This window comes from Lactuca sativa, chromosome 5 (genome assembly GCF_002870075.4).
Source record: "Lactuca sativa cultivar Salinas chromosome 5, Lsat_Salinas_v11, whole genome shotgun sequence".
Lineage (NCBI taxonomy): Eukaryota > Viridiplantae > Streptophyta > Magnoliopsida > Asterales > Asteraceae > Lactuca > Lactuca sativa.
Genome location: NC_056627.2, coordinates 290,229,807 through 290,253,785, shown reverse-complemented (window position 1 = coordinate 290,253,785; position 23,979 = coordinate 290,229,807).

Below are 23,979 nucleotides of genomic sequence, written 5' to 3'. Positions count from 1 at the left end.
TATGGTTAAGGACATCATTTGAGGACTAGATCTGGAATTTGGATGGAAGAGCTTAAGGGATTAAGCTCTTAATAGAAGGAAATGATGGTTACACATACGCTGGGCGTACGCTATGGTACGCAGGGCGTACGAGGTTACCACCCCATTTCTGGTCAAGGCTTGTGTATGCTAAGTGTAAAAGCTGAGTACGATGGGCGTACTAAGTTGAGTTTTTGACTATTCGACATTGACCTGTCTTTGACCAAGTTTGTGTTGGATTAGTGTCTAAGCCCGTAACTATATTTGGTAAGTACTTGACCCGGTTGTGCATGGTCCTTTTGGGTTGCCTTCACCAAAAGCAACTTAACATGGTAATTTATGAATAGAGAGGTTAATATGGTTTATTAATATATTATATGAGTAATATATTAAAATAGAAATCATATAATTAAATTAATATTAGACAATAATTAATTAACATATTAATTCTGTGGCTAAAAGGCATTAATTTAATATCAGAGACTTAAACTGTCAAATGTGTGATAATGGAGTATTGGGCTGAGGAGCCTCTTGGACTAGGCATGGACGAAAGTAGGATGTTTCCATCCATAATTCCAGCCATAAGGCCCATATTCCAGAAGCTTCCTTGGATAACTTAAGGCCTAAGCTATCCATTAGGGTTTAGGCTGAAACCCTAGCAGCACCAGTATAAATAAGACCTTGAGGCTTCCAAATTTTAGCCACTGGATACCCTAGAAAGATCATAGCCGAAATTGTGCCTCTCTATTCTCTCCATATTCATTATCTTGCTTGTGTGGTGTTTGTAAGTCATTAGAGGAGTGACACTTGTGACTCTAAGCTCCAAGACAAGAAGATTCAAGCTATTGTTCAAGAGGTAATTATCTAGATCTATTTTATTATGTCAATTTCGAATCATGTATGCTAGATCTAGGGTTAGAAAGTCTTGGATGAATTGCAAGTACAATAGAGAAGCCTAGATCCAAGCTTTACGGTTTGCATGAGCACATAGGATGTTCTTTTGGCTAAAACCCTGTAACACCGTGATTTCCAAAAACAAAATTTTCATTTAAATAATCAATTTAATATTAAAACACTTGTTTTAAAATCTTATTCACGTTCGAATTACAAAACATAGTTACATTTTCGTTATAATAGAAGACCAGGATCCTCCAAAACACAACTCTTTCTTCGGTGTGTACAATCGAACCGTTGCCATCCCACGTTACTGTAAGAACCTGAAACAACATAACATAAACATCGTAAGCACGAAGCTTAGTGAGTTCCCCAATATACCTTACGCACATACGCCTTTCCAGGCCCGACCTTTCGGTCCATGTGTCTCAGGGGACTTCCGTCCCTGCTGGGTTTGGTAAACCTTCCGGCCTTACCCACGCCGACCTTCCGGTCCATCACACATCATATCGCCTTCCGGCCCATAATATAATCGCCTTCCGGCCCATAACATACATAGCACACATAACAAATAACTTACCACATATAGCATACATATCACATATCATATCCGACCTTCCGGTCACACAGTCAAACCCTTCCGGGTACAGTATAGTGAGAAGACTCACCTCGCGGACACTGGAAGATAGCCACTCCTGAAATCTCTTGCACTTGATCCTCCGAGCTACAAGCTCCCTGTCTCATCATATATCTCTTTTTAATACTTCTATCTTCCACGTTAACTGACCCTAAAACGTTACACACAGGTCAACTCGGGTCAATGGTCATCTCGACTGGACTCGGCGAGTACCCTGGCGACTCGGCGAGTCTAGTCGTCCTCACCAATTCCTGCATGATCCCTTTCTACTCGTCGAGTATCCCTCTTGACTCGACGAGGTCCTCATGGAAGAATCGCGGGGCCACCCCGACTCTACTCGCCGAGCCTGAAGAACAAACTCGGCGAGTCCCAGTGAATCTTCAAGCTACTCGCTGAGTCTGATCGTCCGACTCGGCGAGTCTACGCCATGCAGTCGATCGAACTGCTTCCTGAGATACATATATTCTCGAATATACAAACATGGGACCTTCTGGACCTCTAAGGGTCCTAATACAAGGTTATAAACGTTGAATAACAACACAACAATCCGTCTAGACTCCAAATGGGTTCCATAAACCCTAAATCTATATACACATCAATCACAGGAGAATGTAATTCGAATTATTACCTGAATGATGTACCTTCCATGTCCCCAAACTTCAGAACTCGAACTCCCTGCAGTTCCTTTAGCTAAAACCCTTCTCCTCCTTGCACAACAATTCCTTCAAGGTCACCAATGGCCTTCAAGCTTGCTCTAGCCGCCCCAGTCGCCTAGGGTTCTTCCCAATCGATCCAAAATCGTGAAATGACGGCATAATAACCCTTATATACGACCCAATACTGAACGGCTAGGGTTTCCGCTGAACAGCGTCGACTCGCCGAGTCCATATCTGGACTCGTCGAGTCCAGTCGTGAACCCGCGACCAAACCTGCGACCCTACTCGGCGAGTCTGGCTCCAACTCGTCGAGTCTCTCCTTTAAAACACCCCCAAAATGCAACTTAATCAATACTTGAGATTTTGGGCTGTTACAATTCTCCCCCACTAGAACTAGACTTCGCCCTCGAAGTCTCACTCTGAAAATAGTTCTGGCTGCTGCTCCCGCATCTCACGATTCGGCTTCCCTAGACACTACCGATCTCTTCCGAGGCCGCTACTGAACCAATACCAGAGGTACCTCCTTGTTCCTCAGAACCTTGATCTTCCGATCCCCGACGGCCACTGGCCTCTCGACGTAACACAGGCTCGTATCCACCTAATCGTCCTCTAGTAGAACCACTGCTGACTCATCCGCTATACACCTCTTCAATTGCGACACATACAAGTGTCATGGATCCGTCCCAATTCCGTTGACAGCTCCAACGATAGGTCACCCTTCCTACCTTCGTATCTTCACGAAAAGACCCAACATACCGGGGCCCCCCATTTACCCCTCTTCCTAAATCGAAACACCCCGTCAGAAATACGAAGTCGCCGACCGGAATCACATGCTCGTAACGGCGTCTGCCTGCATAACCTTCCTGTTAACTCTAGACGATCACTAACTCTCTTTAACCTGCTGAGTCTGCTCTGTCAACCTAAGCACGAACTCTGAACTGCTCATCACTCTCTGTAATCGGAAATTACCCAAGATGCACTCTGCTCCAAATCTCAACGATCACTCAACCCATAAGGGTTAGGAAATCCTGAACCACCGGATCCCCTATCCAAAGCCCACTCTGCCCATTCCGGACCGACTGAGAGATCCATTCTCCCTCTCAGATCAACTCTCACAAGTTCCCTCTTGCCATCACATACACATACTGAACTAGTCCCAACACTCGCAGGTTGAAAAACCCGATACACTGATGATATCCTCGAACACCTCCCAAGACGAACCTCTAATATCCGTCCTATACCCTGATCAGAATCATACTGAGAATTCAAGATTCTCTATTCCCTTGCATCCTTTCTGAGTCTCGTCAGTCATCCCAACCCGGATGGGTTCCTACTTCACTGCCGCAACACGATGCTCGAAACCATACTTGAAATACTCTAACCATAACCCTGCTCTGCAGATTTCACTTTCGTGAACTTGCATCCCTTCGGAGTTACACACCTTCCTCTTTTCCTTTTTCCAAGGAACCCTCTTGGCCATAATGCCACTCCAACCGGTGCCACGGTGCTCGCCCCAAGCGACACCACCCTTTTTGCATAACCGCTATCCACATACTCTGGTTCTCATTGCAGGGGCTCTCAATCTCATGCACTCTCTCCACTCATCAAGATCACTGCTTCAGCTAAACAAGATCACTAACCCGGGGCCAGACCTTCCAATGCAATCACACTGCAACATACACAATCCGCAATCTCAAACTGATCCAGCAATACCAACAGAGTCTCCAGCATGACTGGACCGACCCTCATAACACATACTAGCCACTCGAGGCTATGTCTCTGTGGGTCCGTGCACCCAACTCTGCGAACCCTCAGGTTCTAACTCTGGAACCTTCCGGTTCCAGCTCTTGAAACATGCACAGCATAATCTCGGTTACTTACTCAAGCTTGATCCCGGCCTTCTCTCAGGCCTCCACAATCGAATGCCCTAGGTCTGTATCCCGCCCCGCATACCCGACACTCGCTCTCGTCGGCCTATACTCTGCGCTGACAAACACTGTTGAATCCCAACAGCTAAGCACCCTCACATACTCATCGATCTCCCGGAGAATTTTCTAATTCTCCCCCACTAAAACACTGACTAACTGCCACCGATCGTCATTAACGACCTTACAGAACAATCCTGCACAAAGAGAACATTTACACACTGACTGCTTCCCACAAGCACAAGCAACCCTCAGCAAAACACACCTCCTCCCTGATCAACCCACTCACAAGAATCTAGTCCTTCAATCATCCACTCCACGACTGTAGATGCTACCCGACAATCAACCCAGTGCCGCATCTCCCCTAACAACCCCCACGAACGATAACCAAAGGAATCCTCGACAATAACCCATAACCAAACTCACAACCTGCCCAAAGGATGAACACCACATCTGAAGCCGCACAAGACTACTGACACTAAAACACCAATTATAACCATACCCAACCATCAGGGTATAACGAATGCCAAAGCGAAAACCTGAAGTACCAATCCATAACCATGCCAGACCCGCGAAACAACGAATACCGCATCGAAATCCATACAAGATACCAGCACAAACAATACGCCACATCAATGCAAGACAATTAAGACATCACGAAAGCATCATACCTGCCGCTGCCTCCGGCACTGCTCCGTCTCCCTCTGTCGTACGCAGATAAACACGACCCTGAGCCCTCTGGGGCTCCGCTTCATCCTGTCCTCCTCAAATCCCGAATTGGCACTGACTGCCAACAATCCCGAGCACAGTGCCCCTCCTTTCCGCACTTGCGGCATGCACCACCGGACCCGCAAGCTCCGATGTAACCCCTTTTTACTCGATCATCGACACCTATAGTCTCATGCTTTCCTACTGCATCTCTATACTCCACTTATTACTACTCCTGACAATTCTTGCTTTCTTACATACTGCACCCGGTTCTCCCCCACTAGGGTTCAAACCAACACCAATTAGTATACAATCAACCCACGACTATCTTTCACCAGCGAAGTCGTATCTGCTCCAGAAAAAGTGCTGTGCAACACCCGATAGTCCCTCCCCTTATGGAGTCAATCAATCCCCTATACTCTGAACCTCTAGCTAATTTTCCAAGAACTTCTCATCACGGCTGCCTCTAATCGTTCCAAATCCCATACTGATCTAATACTAAGCACCTGCACTGCTCGATAACATATCTGGCTCGCAGACTGCGCCGCAGCATCATCGTTCCTCTCATCTCAGCTCATCAACCCGTATCCAACGCCGGATTTGTCCCAAGGACAGGGACTTACTCTCAACATAGACGACAACTCTCCGCACTGCAAAACTCGTCTGAACTCTTCACTGCTACCACTATAACCCAACCTGTTATTCCCAATTAGGTGTGGTGTGGTTCTCGACTACCTCAGCCCCAACTGGCTGTCTGTTCACGGTAAATCCCGGTCTCGCGGTACACCCGCTACCTGATGCTCTGAGGGAAGTCATTATCGATAACTACCTGCAGGGTGTACTCCCAAATCCAGAACTGAAACACCAGACCTCTCGCGTCTTGCACACGAGCATAAATGACACTACTCACCCAAAAGGTGACCTCTCCTCTGCCGTCTGATTGCTCGACTCAACTGAAATTCTCCCCTGTCTTTGACTCTTACCAAAATACTCTGATAGGCACTCGCCTTTCCCCTCGAGGAACGCCTCTCCGTACTCAATCATGGTCTACAGGCTTGAAACCCATAGCGTCCAATCTCTACCTCATCGGTCATAACCGGATGATAAGATAGCCACAAGCATCATCCACTACGAACCATGGTACTCATCCCATGACATCCCTCCTTGACATGCTTCGGTGTATGGTACCTGAACCATAGCACCACTCCCCAATCTGCTCCAACGTATAGCACTCGGACCACAACATCTATCTCAATCTGTTCCGATGTATGGTGCCCGGACCATAACATCACTCTGTACCCGCTCCGATGTATGGTATCCGAACCATAACATCACCCCTCAATCTGTTCCTTAGGACCTTTAGGATGCCCCCTGTATCAAGTATGGGTCCTCTGCTTTCAGTAGTACGGGCCCATACTACCTGCCACATCTACCCATACTTTCCACACGGACCATCCCAGAGTTCCTAAGTAGCTGATAAACCTGCTCTTTCACCCATCTCATCGCGCGTGCTCGCTTTCCAGCGAAATCCTCTACTCTACCAGCGCACTCATCTGGCTAGGTTTACTCCCTAGTCCCTTCCGCTGTCCTCCCACTTCCTTGCTATCAGCTGCTGAAGAGTTACTAATGATGCCAGCCCTCTACCTCCTGAGTATCGTCATACTCACTTAGTAGTTGACTCCCATCATCGATAACTCCACAAAGCACAAAGCAAGCAGCATTCGAGCATTGAAGCATACATAGGACTCCCCATCTGTGGTAGCTCCACCTTCTCAGCTCATCCTCGGAAGTACCTCCGTACCCCGTAGCTTTACCCCTTGTGCGTTCTAACTAGATACTCTCACTCATCACATACACACAAAAGCATAACGCACATATAACAGCAAACCCTAGACTAAGGCATCACAAATCAGGCCACTCTAGTCCTAAGATGTGAAATGCCTAGCCTGTCTCTAGCATGCAATAATGTCTCATAAAGTGCATAATAGATATTTCATAATACAAAAGTAAAGGTATTTTGGGAAATCACCGTTTGGCTCTGGCTGATTGTACACACTGCTCTTTCTTGCTTTCTCTTTGAACTCTTATTCACTTTTAGAAAACTATTTATTTGAAAAACCTTTTCTTAATTCCTCAGTTTGAGTCCAGACTCACCTGTAGGCGCGTCCGAATCCCTCAAACCAAGGCTCTGATACCAATTTGTAACACAGTGATTTCCAAAAACAAAATTTTCATTTAAATAATCAATTTAATATTAAAACACTTGTTTTAAAATCTTATTCACATTCGAATTACAAAACATAGTTACATTTTCGTTATAATAGAAGACCAGGATCCTCCAAAACACAACTCTTTCTTCGGTGTGTACAATCGAACCGTTGCCATCGCACGTTACTGTAAGAACCTGAAACAACATAACATAAACATCGTAAGCACGAAGCTTAGTGAGTTCCCCAATATACCTTACGCACATACGCCTTTCCAGGCCCGACCTTTCGGTCCATGTGTCTCAGGGGACTTCCGTCCCTGCTGGGTAAACCTTCCGGCCTTACCCACGCCGACCTTCCGGTCCATCACACATCATATCGCCTTCCGGCCCATAATATAATCGCCTTCCGGCCCATAACATACATAGCACACATAACAAATAACTTACCACATATAGCATACATATCACATATCATATCCGACCTTCCGGTCACACAGTCAAACCCTTCCGGGTACAGTATAGTGAGAAGACTCACCTCGCGGACACTGGAAGATAGCCACTCCTGAAATCTCTTGCACTTGATCCTCCGAGCTACAAGCTCCCTGTCTCATCATATATCTCTTTTTAATACTTCTATCTTCCACGTTAACTGACCCTAAAACGTTACACACAGGTCAACTCGGGTCAATGGTCATCTCGACTGGACTCGGCGAGTACCCTGGCGACTCGGCGAGTCTAGTCGTCCTCACCAATTCCTGCATGATCCCTTTCTACTCGTCGAGTATCCCTCTTGACTCGATGAGGTCCTCATGGAAGAATCGCGGGGCCACCCCGACTCTACTCGCCGAGCCTGAAGAACAAACTCGGCGAGTCCCAGTGAATCTTCAAGCTACTCGCCGAGTCTGATCGTCCGACTCGGCAAGTCTACGCCATGCAGTCGATCGAACTGCTTCCTGAGATACATATATTCTCGAATATACAAACATGGGACCTTCTGGACCTCTAAGGGTCCTAATACAAGGTTATAAACGTTGAATAACAACACAACAATCCGTCTAGACTCCAAATGGGTTCCATAAACCCTAAATCTATATACACATCAATCACAGGAGAATGTAATCCGAATTATTACCTGAATGATGTACCTTCCATGTCCCCAAACTTCAGAACTCGAACTCCCTGCAGTTCCTTTAGCTAAAACCCTTCTCCTCCTTGCACAACAATTCCTTCAAGGTCACCAATGGCCTTCAAGCTTGCTCTAGCCGCCCCAGTCGCCTAGGGTTCTTCCCAATCGATCCAAAATCGTGAAATGACGGCATAATAACCCTTATATACGACCCAATACTGAACGGCTAGGGTTTCCGCTGAACAGCGTCGACTCGCCGAGTCCATATCTGGACTCGTCGAGTCCAGTCGTGAACCCGCGACCAAACCTGCGACCCTACTCGGCGAGTCTGGCTCCAACTCGTCGAGTCTCTCCTTTAAAACACCCCCAAAATGCAACTTAATCAATACTTGAGATTTTGGGCTGTTACAATTCTCCCCCACTAGAACTAGACTTCGCCCTCGAAGTCTCACTCTGAAAATAGTTCTGGCTGCTGCTCCCGCATCTCACGATTCGGCTTCCCTAGACACTACCGATCTCTTCCGAGGCCGCTACTGAACCAATACCAGAGGTACCTCCTTGTTCCTCAGAACCTTGATCTTCCGATCCCCGACGGCCACTGGCCTCTCGACGTAACACAGGCTCGTATCCACCTAATCGTCCTCTAGTAGAACCACTGCTGACTCATCCGCTATACACCTCTTCAATTGCGACACATACAAGTGTCATGGATCCGTCCCAATTTCGTTGACAGCTCCAACGATAGGTCACCCTTCCTACCTTCGTATCTTCACGAAAAGACCCAACATACCGGGGCCCCCCATTTACCCCTCTTCCTAAATCGAAACACCCCGTCAGAAATACGAAGTCGCCGACCGGAATCACATGCTCGTAACGGCGTCTGCCTGCATAACCTTCCTGTTAACTCTAGACGATCACTAACTCTCTTTAACCTGCTGAGTCTGCTCTGTCAACCTAAGCACGAACTCTGAACTGCTCATCACTCTCTGTAATCGGAAATTACCCAAGATGCACTCTGCTCCAAATCTCAACGATCACTCAACCCATAAGGGTTAGGAAATCCTGAACCACCGGATCCCCTATCCAAAGCCCACTCTGCCCATTCCGGACCGACTGAGAGATCCATTCTCCCTCTCAGATCAACTCTCACAAGTTCCCTCTTGCCATCACATACACATACTGAACTAGTCCCAACACTCGCAGGTTGAAAAACCCGATACACTGATGATATCCTCGAACACCTCCCAAGACGAACCTCTAATATCCGTCCTATACCCTGATCAGAATCATACTGAGAATTCAAGATTCTCTATTCCCTTGCATCCTTTCTGAGTCTCGTCAGTCATCCCAACCCGGATGGGTTCCTACTTCACTGCCGCAACACGATGCTCGAAACCATACTTGAAATACTCTAACCATAACCCTGCTCTGCAGATTTCACTTTCGTGAACTTGCATCCCTTCGGAGTTACACACCTTCCTCTTTTCCTTTTTCCAAGGAACCCTCTTGGCCATAATGCCACTCCAACCGGTGCCACGGTGCTCGCCCCAAGCGACACCACCCTTTTTGCATAACCGCTATCCACATACTCTGGTTCTCATTGCAGGGGCTCTCAATCTCATGCACTCTCTCCACTCATCAAGATCACTGCTTCAGCTAAACAAGATCACTAACCCGGGGCCAGACCTTCCAATGCAATCACACTGCAACATACACAATCCGCAATCTCAAACTGATCCAGCAATACCAACAGAGTCTCCAGCATGACTGGACCGACCCTCATAACACATACTAGCCACTCGAGGCTATGTCTCTGTGGGTCCGTGCACCCAACTCTGCGAACCCTCAGGTTCTAACTCTGGAACCTTCCGGTTCCAGCTCTTGAAACATGCACAGCATAATCTCGGTTACTTACTCAAGCTTGATCCCGGCCTTCTCTCAGGCCTCCACAATCGAATGCCCTAGGTCTGTATCCCGCCCCGCATACCCGACACTCGCTCTCGTCGGCCTATACTCTGCGCTGACAAACACTGTTGAATCCCAACAGCTAAGCACCCTCACATACTCATCGATCTCCCGGAGAATTTTCTAATTCTCCCCCACTAAAACACTGACTAACTGCCACCGATCGTCATTAACGACCTTACAGAACAATCCTGCACAAAGAGAACATTTACACACTGACTGCTTCCCACAAGCACAAGCAACCCTCAGCAAAACACACCTCCTCCCTGATCAACCCACTCACAAGAATCTAGTCCTTCAATCATCCACTCCACGACTGTAGATGCTACCCGACAATCAACCCAGTGCCGCATCTCCCCTAACAACCCCCACGAACGATAACCAAAGGAATCCTCGACAATAACCCATAACCAAACTCACAACCTGCCCAAAGGATGAACACCACATCTGAAGCCGCACAAGACTACTGACACTAAAACACCAATTATAACCATACCCAACCATCAGGGTATAACGAATGCCAAAGCGAAAACCTGAAGTACCAATCCATAACCATGCCAGACCCGCGAAACAACGAATACCGCATCGAAATCCATACAAGATACCAGCACAAACAATACGCCACATCAATGCAAGACAATTAAGACATCACGAAAGCATCATACCTGCCGCTGCCTCCGGCACTGCTCCGTCTCCCTCTGTCGTACGCAGATAAACACGACCCTGAGCCCTCTGGGGCTCCGCTTCATCCTGTCCTCCTCAAATCCCGAATTGGCACTGACTGCCAACAATCCCGAGCACAGTGCCCCTCCTTTCCGCACTTGCGGCATGCACCACCGGACCCGCAAGCTCCGATGTAACCCCTTTTTACTCGATCATCGACACCTATAGTCTCATGCTTTCCTACTGCATCTCTATACTCCACTTATTACTACTCCTGACAATTCTTGCTTTCTTACATACTGCACCCGGTTCTCCCCCACTAGGGTTCAAACCAACACCAATTAGTATACAATCAACCCACGACTATCTTTCACCAGCGAAGTCGTATCTGCTCCAGAAAAAGTGCTGTGCAACACCCGATAGTCCCTCCCCTTATGGAGTCAATCAATCCCCTATACTCTGAACCTCTAGCTAATTTTCCAAGAACTTCTCATCACGGCTGCCTCTAATCGTTCCAAATCCCATACTGATCTAATACTAAGCACCTGCACTGCTCGATAACATATCTGGCTCGCAGACTGCGCCGCAGCATCATCGTTCCTCTCATCTCAGCTCATCAACCCGTATCCAACGCCGGATTTGTCCCAAGGACAGGGACTTACTCTCAACATAGACGACAACTCTCCGCACTGCAAAACTCGTCTGAACTCTTCACTGCTACCACTATAACCCAACCTGTTATTCCCAATTAGGTGTGGTGTGGTTCTCGACTACCTCAGCCCCAACTGGCTGTCTGTTCACGGTAAATCCCGGTCTCGCGGTACACCCGCTACCTGATGCTCTGAGGGAAGTCATTATCGATAACTACCTGCAGGGTGTACTCCCAAATCCAGAACTGAAACACCAGACCTCTCGCGTCTTGCACACGAGCATAAATGACACTACTCACCCAAAAGGTGACCTCTCCTCTGCCGTCTGATTGCTCGACTCAACTGAAATTCTCCCCTGTCTTTGACTCTTACCAAAATACTCTGATAGGCACTCGCCTTTCCCCTCGAGGAACGCCTCTCCGTACTCAATCATGGTCTACAGGCTTGAAACCCATAGCGTCCAATCTCTACCTCATCGGTCATAACCGGATGATAAGATAGCCACAAGCATCATCCACTACGAACCATGGTACTCATCCCATGACATCCCTCCTTGACATGCTTCGGTGTATGGTACCTGAACCATAGCACCACTCCCCAATCTGCTCCAACGTATAGCACTCGGACCACAACATCTATCTCAATCTGTTCCGATGTATGGTGCCCGGACCATAACATCACTTTGTACCCGCTCCGATGTATGGTATTCGAACCATAACATCACCCCTCAATCTGTTCCTTAGGACCTTTAGGATGCCCCCTGTATCAAGTATGGGTCCTCTGCTTTCAGTAGTACGGGCCCATACTACCTGCCACATCTACCCATACTTTCCACACGGACCATCCCAGAGTTCCTAAGTAGCTGATAAACCTGCTCTTTCACCCATCTCATCGCGCGTGCTCGCTTTCCAGCGAAATCCTCTACTCTACCAGCGCACTCATCTGGCTAGGTTTACTCCCTAGTCCCTTCCGCTGTCCTCCCACTTCCTTGCTATCAGCTGCTGAAGAGTTACTAATGATGCCAGCCCTCTACCTCCTGAGTATCGTCATACTCACTTAGTAGTTGACTCCCATCATCGATAACTCCACAAAGCACAAAGCAAGCAGCATTCGAGCATTGAAGCATACATAGGACTCCCCATCTGTGGTAGCTCCACCTTCTCAGCTCATCCTCGGAAGTACCTCCGTACCCCGTAGCTTTACCCCTTGTGCGTTCTAACTAGATACTCTCACTCATCACATACACACAAAAGCATAACGCACATATAACAGCAAACCCTAGACTAAGGCATCACAAATCAGGCCACTCTAGTCCTAAGATGTGAAATGCCTAGCCTGTCTCTAGCATGCAATAATGTCTCATAAAGTGCATAATAGATATTTCATAATACAAAAGTAAAGGTATTTTGGGAAATCACCGTTTGGCTCTGGCTGATTGTACACACTGCTCTTTCTTGCTTTCTCTTTGAACTCTTATTCACTTTTAGAAAACTATTTATTTGAAAAACCTTTTCTTAATTCCTCAGTTTGAGTCCAGACTCACCTGTAGGCGCGTCCGAATCCCTCAAACCAAGGCTCTGATACCAATTTGTAACACCGTGATTTCCAAAAACAAAATTTTCATTTAAATAATCAATTTAATATTAAAACACTTGTTTTAAAATCTTATTCACATTCGAATTACAAAACATAGTTACATTTTCGTTATAATAGAAGACCAGGATCCTCCAAAACACAACTCTTTCTTCGGTGTGTACAATCGAACCGTTGCCATCCCACGTTACTGTAAGAACCTGAAACAACATAACATAAACATCGTAAGCACGAAGCTTAGTGAGTTCCCCAATATACCTTACGCACATACGCCTTTCCAGGCCCGACCTTTCGGTCCATGTGTCTCAGGGGACTTCCGTCCCTGCTGGGTAAACCTTCCGGCCTTACCCACGCCGACCTTCCGGTCCATCACACATCATATCGCCTTCCGGCCCATAATATAATCGCCTTCCGGCCCATAACATACATAGCACACATAACAAATAACTTACCACATATAGCATACATATCACATATCATATCCGACCTTCCGGTCACACAGTCAAACCCTTCCGGGTACAGTATAGTGAGAAGACTCACCTCGCGGACACTGGAAGATAGCCACTCCTGAAATCTCTTGCACTTGATCCTCCGAGCTACAAGCTCCCTGTCTCATCATATATCTCTTTTTAATACTTCTATCTTCCACGTTAACTGACCCTAAAACGTTACACACAGGTCAACTCGGGTCAATGGTCATCTCGACTGGACTCGGCGAGTACCCTGGCGACTCGGCGAGTCTAGTCGTCCTCACCAATTCCTGCATGATCCCTTTCTACTCGTCGAGTATCCCTCTTGACTCGATGAGGTCCTCATGGAAGAATCACGGGGCCACCCCGACTCTACTCGCCGAGCCTGAAGAACAAACTCGGCGAGTCCCAGTGAATCTTCAAGCTACTCGCCGAGTCTGATCGTCCGACTCGGCAAGTCTACGCCATGCAGTCGATCGAACTGCTTCCTGAGATACATATATTCTCGAATATACAAACATGGGACCTTCTGGACCTCTAAGGGTCCTAATACAAGGTTATAAACGTTGAATAACAACACAACAATCCGTCTAGACTCCAAATGGGTTCCATAAACCCTAAATCTATATACACATCAATCACAGGAGAATGTAATCCGAATTATTACCTGAATGATGTACCTTCCATGTCCCCAAACTTCAGAACTCGAACTCCCTGCAGTTCCTTTAGCTAAAACCCTTCTCCTCCTTGCACAACAATTCCTTCAAGGTCACCAATGGCCTTCAAGCTTGCTCTAGCCGCCCCAGTCGCCTAGGGTTCTTCCCAATCGATCCAAAATCGTGAAATGACGGCATAATAACCCTTATATACGACCCAATACTGAACGGCTAGGGTTTCCGCTGAACAGCGTCGACTCGCCGAGTCCATATCTGGACTCGTCGAGTCCAGTCGTGAACCCGCGACCAAACCTGCGACCCTACTCGGCGAGTCTGGCTCCAACTCGTCGAGTCTCTCCTTTAAAACACCCCCAAAATGCAACTTAATCAATACTTGAGATTTTGGGCTGTTACAAACCCATCAGTAGAATCAGATCCTTGATTGGCATCTATCGTACTGATGCTTTGTGTTTTCATTCTTTCTTTAAAATCGATTTTTTGGATGCCTGACTGACAGACTCGGCGAGCCCAAAGTGGGCTTGACGAGTCCATAAGGGGACTCGATGATTCGGGACATCAGACAGAGGGATTATCGGGATTTTTTGTTGTTTTGCTGAAGAATAATTACCCAAATTAGTTTTGACAAATAAAATCCGAATTTTATTGTTGTTATATGTTTATCCTTACCAAAACAAAAGATAACCATCAATTATTTGAATGATTAATTCCTTATATGATAATATTTGATTATTTAAATTATTTGATATATTGTCTTGTAAATAAAATTGATTATGTCAAATTTAGATAATCATTAAATTAAATGTTTAATTTTAAATTATTTGCTATTTGATCCAATGTGTTTTGAAAAGTTCAAAACTTGCCCTCAAGTTTTGAAATTAAAATATTTTGATTAAAAGTTTAATTTGAACTATTTAAATTTCAAACCCTAGAATTTTACAAGTTTAAAATTCAACCTTATACTTTATAATATTATAAGATTAATATATATATATATATATATATATATATATATATATATATATATATATATATAACTTAAATGCTAGTCTTATCGTTAGTATGTCTCATTCACAAAGCCGATCTATAAGGGGGGTATAAGGATATTGTTGGATTAGTGTCTAAGTCCATAACTATTTTGGTATGTACTTGACCCAATGGTGCATGGTCCTTTTGGGTTGCCTTCACCAAAGCAACTTGATAGGATGAATTATGGAGAGAAAGGATTAAATATGATTTATTAATATATTATGAGAATAATATATTAAAGGAGAAATCATATTGTTTAATTAATATTAGTCAATAATTAATTGGTAATTAGTTTTGTGACTAAAAGAGATTAATTAAACTTAAGGGACTCGAATTATAATTATAAGATAATTGCAATTTGGGCCATGGATTGCCTTATATTAAGGAGTGGACGAATTCTATAGGGAAACCCAAGAAGAAATCGTCCAAGGCCTTAAGGAAAGGAATTTATGGGTTGCTTAGGGCTTAAGCATCCAATTTAGGGTTTCCTTGTTAGATAACCCTAATAGCCTCCTATATATATAGATGCCTTATGACCCAAAAACGTGGATAAGCATCCTTCTAGGGTTTCACACATTTTAGGGCAGCCTCCATCCTCTCTCCTCTTCATCCTCTTGCTCTTGATGTTTGTGAACCATTAGAGGAGTGACATTTGTGACTCTAAGCTTTCTAAAGTCAATACAAGAAGGATTTGGGATTGTTATTGCTACATAACAATCAAGGTATGATCTAAACCCTAATTATATGTTATATTGGTTATCATATTCTAGATATAGGGTTTATAGTCTTGGATAACTTGCATTTACAATAGAGAAACCTAGATCCAAGCATTAGGGTTTGTATGAGCACATAGGATGTTCTTAGGACCAAAACTTATCAGTGGTATCAGAGCCTAGATTGGTTTCTATTGTATTGATGCTTTGTATGTTAAAAAAGATTCGTTTTTTGTGTTTCTGGGGGCTGAACTCGCCGAGTTTTTTAGATGAACTCGCCGAGTTCATGCTAACTCGACGAGTCCATGCCTGACTCGACGAGTCGGCTGGTCAGAGTGAGGGAAAACTGGGATTTCTTGCTGTTTTTGCTTGAGGATACTTGCCTTATCATATTAGATCAATATAAATCTGATTTATATATATATATATATATATATATATATATATATATATATATATATATATATATATATATATATATGAGTATATTCTTGATCTAATTGAAGATATTTATCAATTAATAAAATATTTGTTTCCTTATGTGATAATTGATTAATTATTTTGATTAAATGGATAAATTGTTTTGCAAGAAATCATTAAATAAATCAAATATGGATAATTATGTGATTAATTGTTAATTTAGATTATTTGTTATTTGCTCCTTATGTTATGAAAAGTTTCATATTTTCCCCTTTAGGTTTTATAGTTTAAATTTGACCTCAAAAGTTTTTGTTATTTTGAAATTTAAATAGTTGAAACCCTAATGTTTTCAAAAATGTTTCAAAACTTGCCCTCAAGTTTTGGAATTTAAATTTTGATCAATAGTTTAATTTTGATGTATATTTAAATTCTAAACCCTAATGTTTTGAAATGTTTCAAAATTTGCCCTCAAGTTTTGGAATTTAAAAGTTGATTAAAAGTTTAATTAGGAATGTTAAATTCTAAAACCTTAGTATTGTTTTGAAAAGTTCAAATCACTCCCTTATGGTTTTATTAATTAATTAAGGTGTATAATTAAAAGAAGTTTAATAATTCCATAAAAGTTTTGGTTTACAATTTAATTGAATTAAAAGTATAATTGTTAAATTTAACCACCTAATATTTTAAAAGTGTAAAATATACCCTATACTATATATAACATTAAAAGTTTAACATTATATATATGTATGAGTAAAAGTCAGTCTTACCGTTAGTAGGCCTCATTCACGAAGCTGGTCTATAAGGGGTGTTTAAGGAAATTGCCTATAAAATGGCGATTGAATGGGTATCCACTCTTACCTACCGCACTCTTGACTAGTGGAGGGTCGTTAGCCGAACGGGTAGAATAGGACGAAACCTTCCATTATAAGTATAATGAATTACTAAAATAACTAAATGTTTTACAAATTCCCAATCTTAGTTACTTAGGCAAAAGTGAATTGATGCAATTCCATGAAATTACACTTTGTGCCCTTACGAAGACGTTAGTGGAGCGTGTGTGGTTTACCGGCACACTAAATGGTTCTAAGCAAAGGTAGCAAAGGGTGACTCAATGTTTGTCATAGTTCGATGGAGCGTGTGTGGTTTACCAGCATATCGAATATGTGATTGTAACATGTGAGGGCATCATGTAAGTTTGCATGGTTATTCACACCCGCTTTGTGATCCTCGGCATCCCAATCACAAACAAGAGGGGCATATCGAGATTTAAACATGCCATTTGAAATGTTCAATGAATCTCAAAGGATCTAGGAGTTTTCATAGATTTAAAACTTAAATTTCTTTTTCGTTTTTCATGGTGGAAATTAGTAAATCGTCATTCACTTACCTTCAAATGTTCTGCAATTTGGGTTACGACATCCCTCTCCCGAGTTGTAGAATATTATGTTGGGTCCTAGCCTTAGTATCTCATTTGGGTGATTTACTAAGGACTCAATCAATCAACTAACTTGAATTCGTTTTCTCCCGTTTTGTAGATGTCAAAGTTCGACAACTATGGTCTTCCCAAATCCCATGGAACAAGCATGCCACATGAAGATCGTATTCCACGATTCGATCGAGGAACAAGAGATCATGCTTCACTTCCTCCATCTCCTCCAATTATTCTCCCTAACCCACAAGATCGAAGGCTTGAAAAGTTCAAGCTCTCTCAAGCCCTTTTGGCAAGTAAACATAAAGAAGAAAAGTCGGTGTGTGCACACGTCCTAGAGATGAAGTCACACATTGATAGGTTAGGAATGTTGGGATCTGTTGTCTGTGAGGAAATGGCTGTTGATTGGGTTCTTCAGTCACTTCCTAACTCATATAGTGAGTTCGTAAGAGAGTACTATATGATGAACCGAGACGTGACCCTTATAGATCTCACCTATATGCTTATTGCTGCTGAATCAGTAATGGTTTGGCGCAATAGAAAAAGCAAAGTTGATTGGTGAATCTGCCTTCAAGACCTCTATGGATATAGACAATGGCAACGAAAGACATGCTATGATCGAAAAGTTTGATCATTAGAGAAAGGCAATGTCTGAAGTAGTTCCATGTCATGTTCCAAAAGAGTCAATTTGCTTTTATTGCCAAGAGAAAGGGCATTGGAGACGAAGCTGCCCCATTTACCTAAGAGATCTAAGAGATGGGAGAGTCGAAACGTATGGATCTAATATAGGTAAAATCCATTAACTAACTCTTTTAAGATTCTATTCTAGATTCTTAATACATAATGTGATAAGATTACAATTGATGTTTTGTAGGATCGAAGAAAAGAAAGGAAGCTTAAGGGAAGAAGTAAGCAGAATCTAAAAGTGAAGGAATGGATTTCGATCGCATTTCTCAAAGATTAGATTCTTGAGCTACTACTTAGAGTTAGAATTAGATTGCTAAGAAAGATGTATTAGCATAGTTTTCAATGAATTGCATTGTAAGGACAAATTTTTTCCGCAATAAAATAAATTTTGATTTTATATCCTTGCAATGGCGTATATGAAAATTGATGTTTGAATGTTTCTATTATTAGCAATAATGGATTTGATTCTTAATTATGTTGTTTATGGAAATGTCGAGAATTTACCAAATAGGGAGAGTTTCTCATCGCCCAAGTTTCAATTGGACAGAAACTTGGAATCATGCAACTTGGTTGCACGATGAATGAGAAATTTCATATTTTGGAAATTAGACTAATTCATTGACAAAGTGTCAAGTGAAGGACTAGGAGATCGAGTACACAAAGTTGCGTGTTGATCAAGTCCACCATAAGAGTAACAAGATATTCGTCATGATTTACTAAAGGTTTAGTAAATATGATTATACTTATAAGATTAAGTGTAATTGTGAATTGATTAAAAGGGTTTAAATCAATAGCAAAATGAATAAGAAGAATCAAGTAGGCAGAAAGATAAAAGTTTCTCCATTCTAAGAAGAAGGGAGAGTAGCTTTTATGCTTTATGATAGGTCTTAATGATTAAGAACCATATCTCAATTGATCCTCTAAGTGAGTCTTAGTACAATTGTATGTCTAAGAAGAGGAATCAAGAATTGAAGAAATGGTTAAATCAAGAAGTAAATCATACTTCGTTCCAAAACAAGTCTTAGAGTTAAGATTGTGACATTGAGTGGATAAGTATTAAGAAGGTTTATAACATTCATCAAATGTGGAAAGTTGTGATGTCTTGGATAAGACAAAGACCAACTAGGACCAATTTATGAAATGTTTTGATAAAAGCTACACTAACTCTTGAATATTTGTTTGTCAAGAAATGGTTATTGACAAAAGAATCTTATATGTCAAGGAGTCAGTGGGAGTCTTAATGGTCTTGAAAGGTTTCAAGAAAAAATCAAATAAACCTTATCGATCATCACTAGCACACGAGTTGAGGTTTACAACCTATCGTGTTGACATTATTTTGTTTCTGTTCCGTTCCAATTAAGTTAATTATGCATGTGAGTTCTATGAGTTCTCATTTGAATGCATAAAAGGCAAAGACCTTGATCAATGAAAAGTACATTGATAGGAAAAGGTGAGCTGCTTAACTACTTGGAAGACATGGTGGGCAGCTATGCTACCATAAGGCAAGAAATCAAGATTAAGAAAGTTCGGTCCATATGAGTTTGAATTTGTCGTGAACTTTGGTTTTAACAAATTCACATGGATAGGAACACATACACCATTAAAATATAAGTGTCATAAGATTTCCTCCTTCATGAAAATGATTGTGAGGAAATGCTTTCACTAAGAAAGGTTTTAAGAAGATAGTGATTGTAAAATTGCATTCTCGAATTCGATTATAGTTACGGTATCCCTTTCCATAATTTGAGTTGTGAGGTTTGGCAATTAGTCTTAATTGTTTAGACGCACAAATAAACTATCTAAGGCAAAAGTGTATAAGTTCAAGAAGCCTTGATAAAAGATTATCAAAGCACTAAGTATTAGAAACATGAACTTAAGAAATTCAATAAGTATTGTTTGTCTGAAAGTTAAGATGTTTCTAAAGACATGTCAAAGCTAGTGGGAGCATAAGTGTTATGTTTATAATAATCATCATGATAGTGGGAGCATAAAAGTTATGATTGTATGATTATTATGGAAAGTATTGCAAGTTGGCAATATTAATTATAGAAAACAAGAGTCATTCTTTGCAAAGTCGTAAGGATGGAATAGTTGTTTTGCTATAATTAAGGGAGAGAATATTATGCTTCATTTCAAATCTAAAGGCTTAGGTTGTGGAATGTTAATAAATTTAGTCAAAGGAACGTAGCGTGTTCTTAAAATTTCGATTATGATTACCGCATTCCTCTTCATAACTTGAATTTTGAGAACGTAGCACATAAAATATTATGGCAGAAGATTGATAAAGTATCGAATCTTCTTGTAAGACATTATGCATCGTGTCCCATACGCTTCGGGTATAGGATTGATTGCAAATTCTATAATATTTGACCATTCTAAAATTTTCCAAATGTTTAGCGCATTTAGAGGGAAAAAGGACTAGAATCGGTTTTGACTAAAATAATTAAACAACTATCAAAGGACAATCCAAAGTTCACCGAGGATTGGTCGCTTGTGAGTAGTTGGAAGTATAGTATTGGAAAATATGGAAATGTTTCCATATTGGATGGACCATATCGACATTATTATGAATAGATAAGATTCTATTAAGAATGAGTTGTCATATGGAAAATATGGAAACGTTTCCATATTGGGAATTGAATATTGAAAATCTATGACTAGATTAGAAACTTTTATGCAAAAGGATGTTCAGAGGAATGTACTTTGAGTGAGAGACATCATATCTAAGGAATTGTATTGTAACAATTTCCGATAGAGGACTTTGTAATTTCATTGGCAATAGTCTTTGTGACTTTGGTGCAGTGACATTACAAAAGGATCATTGCATAAAATGTTAGAATCTAGCATATTCTATAAGTGGCAAGAATTTGATATTCTTTCACTTATGGAAAAAGGATCTGGAGTTGTGAAATGAGAATGATTTGAAATGTTCTCAATTTGGTCTATTTCACAAAGTAAGAACCATAGGTAAACATTGTGCGCATGCTAGGAGCATGGAAAAAGTGTAATAATTCAAGTAAGAAGTTGATTACCCGAAACGAAAAATAATGAGTAATCGATATGGTGATAAATAAAAGGTGTTTTATTTATGCTCAAAGGGTTGAGGCCATATGGGATTAGTATTATTCTTGTATTTCACTTTGCATGTTTTGACTTCCAGAATAATTGAGTTTATTAAGAATAATCGAATTATTCAAACGGACCACAGTTAGTCATACGTTGGAAGTAAGTATGAATGAAGACTGTCATGAATTGGTTTGTAGATTGTCTAGAGCGTTTTAGACATAGCAAAGGTTTGCTGCAATGTTTGTGAGTGCTTATGAATATGATTTGAGCATTGGATTAAACCCACGCTCACTTGGATCACTCCATGGATTGTATCACGAGTGATTGGTGAGACGATAACATCTTATATTCTTGAAACCGAGATGTGTGAGTTGTATCTTGCGAATCGGTTGCACATTGATAATATGTAAATGCACTAGTAACTTGGTGTCATAAAACATATTGTTATGTGTGATTCGGTGAGTAAGTGCAAGCGAGCATTGAATCAAAGTTTATCCGTTCCTTTTATCCAAAGTAGGATAAAAGCGATATCTTTGGGCCCCTTGATGATTTAGTGATGACAAACATAAATGCTTGGCCGGGCTAGGGCTAATTTGATTTGTTCAATTAGCCAGTCGTCATAAATCAGAAGTCGAGAAATAGTACAAAGAGAATGATTTGAAATCATGTCTTATACGATATCTAGAATGGAGGAATATATGATCCCTTATCTAAAGGACACGCGTATCTGATAGGATCAGAGTTGACAGCGGCTTTGGAAAGCTATGATTGCAGATTAGGATCTGAAGTCATACGCATAATAGTTATTAGACTTATCCAAGTGGGAGACTGTTGGATTAGTGTCTAAGTCCATAACTATTTTGGTATGTACTTGACCCGATGGTGCATGGTCCTTTTGGGTTGCCTTCACCAAAGCAACTTGATAGGATGAATCATGGAGAGAAAGGATTAAATATGATTTATTAATATATTATGAGAATAATATATTAAAGGAGAAATCATATTGTTTAATTAATATTAGTCAATAATTAATTGGTAATTAGTTTTGTGACTAAAAGAGATTAATTAAACTTAAGGGACTGGAATTTTAATTATAAGATAATTGCAATTTGGGCCATGGATTGCCTTATATTAAGGAGTGGACGAATTCTATGGGGAAACCCAAGAAGAAATCGTCCAAGGCCTTAAGGAAAGGAATCTATGGGTTGCTTAGGGCTTAAGCATCCAATTTAGGGTTTCCTTGTTAGATAACCCTAATAGCCTCCTATATATATAGATCCCTTATGACCCAAAAATGTAGCTAAGCATCCTTCTAGGGTTTCACATGTTTTAGGGCAGCCTCCATCCTCTCTCCTCTTCATCCTCTTGCTCTTGATGTTTGTGAACCATTAGAGGAGTGACATTTGTGACTCTAAGCTTTCTAAAGTCAATACAAGAAGGATTTGGGATTTTTATTGCTACATAACAATCAAGGTATGATCTAAACCCTAATTATATGTTATATTTGTTATCATATTCTAGATATAGGGTTTATAGTCTTGGATAACTTGCATGTACAATAGAGAAACCTAGATCCAAGCATTAGGGTTTGTATGAGCACATAGGATGTTCTTAGGACCAAAACTTATCATTTATGGCCTATAAAATGGCCGTTTAATGGGTGTCCATTCTCACCCACCGCTTCTTTGATTGGTGGAGGGTCGTTAGCCGAACGGATAGGATACGGCAACCCTTTCCTCATTAAAAGTATAATGAAATTATAAAAGTAACTAAATGTTTTTACAAAATTCTTAATCTTAGTTACTTTAGGCAAAAGTGAATTGATGCAACTCCATGAAATTACACTTTGTACCCTTGCTAAGACGTTAGTGGAGCGTGTGTGGTTAACCGGCACACTAATTGGGTTCTAAGCAAAGGTGGCAAACGGTGACTCATTGTTTGTCATAGTTCGATGGAGCGTGTATGGTTAACCGACACATCAAATAGGTGACTGTAACAATGAGGGCACCATGTACATTTGCATGGTTATTCACACTCGCTTTGTGATCCTCGGCATCCCAGTCAATTGTCTGAAGCGAGCCGCTTCTTTAACTTCAATTAAGTTTTAACCATGATCTGGCCCCCGATAATTGTATGAAAAACCATGATCTGGCCCCCGATAATTGTATGAAAAACCATGATCTGGCCCCTGACACTTGTATGTAAGACCGAGATTTGATCCTCGACATTGTAAGGAAAGACCATGATTTGGCTCATGGCAGGAAGTGATTGTAAGACTATGATTTGGCCTATATCATTCACTTTCTTATGTATGATATGTAGTATTTTGGGGAACTCAGTAAGCTTTGTGCTTACGGTTTTATGTTTATGGTTTCAAATACTATCGGTACGAAAGGGAATGGCCCGATGTGACTACATCGCATCCACCAGAGTTTTCCACATTAGCA